Source organism: Prosopis cineraria, unplaced genomic scaffold, assembly GCF_029017545.1.
Source record: "Prosopis cineraria cultivar Desert tree isolate PC_DT_omini unplaced genomic scaffold, ASM2901754v1 PC6, whole genome shotgun sequence".
Taxonomy (NCBI): Eukaryota; Viridiplantae; Streptophyta; class Magnoliopsida; order Fabales; family Fabaceae; genus Prosopis; species Prosopis cineraria.
The window spans coordinates 33,301,987-33,302,559 of NW_026555337.1; the positions used below are offsets into that span (position 1 = coordinate 33,301,987).

General features: G+C 34.4%; 1 non-coding gene across 1 annotated transcript; it reads right to left on the reverse strand.

Moving 5' to 3' along the window:
* Positions 1-233: 233 nt before the first annotated feature.
* On the reverse strand, positions 234-340 carry LOC129314720 (small nucleolar RNA R71). The gene has a single exon (XR_008594230.1). It is a non-coding gene; the product is annotated as a small nucleolar RNA R71 (small nucleolar RNA).
* Positions 341-573: the final 233 nt, after the last annotated feature.

The window sequence follows — 573 nt, forward strand, 5'->3', positions numbered from 1 at the left end:
CAGGCACCAAACTGAACATGCGTTGGATTTTATACGAGAATTTTATGCGATAATTGATACACTATCGCAAAATAATTTATTGGATGATGATTTAAAGCTGTGTTGCTTTCCTTAATGTTTAAAAGGAGAAGCTCGTCAATGTCTTTTATGATTACCAAAAACTTCCATAAGCTCTTTGGATGGAGGTGTATAAGCAATTTATATTGAAATATTATTCTCCCCAGAAGGCTTCAGAATTAAGGGACAAGATTCACTTCTTCTTACAGCAAAATAGTGAATTGTTCCATGAGGCATGGGAACATTATAATCTCTTCATAAGCTAATGTCCCCATCACTAATTTCCACACATACTCTTGATGGATTTTTTTTATGATGGGCTTAATGTTGAATGCCAATCAAAAGTTAATAATGCAGCTCGAGGTGATCCAAGTAATATGACAGCTAAAGAAAGGGAGGAGATTTATAAAATGCTAGTAGCAAATTCAAGGCAAAAGGCAATTCAAGGAACGAAGGCGATGGTTAATGAAGTTTCTATATCAAATGTCTCACATGAACTACATGATTTAACAAAGA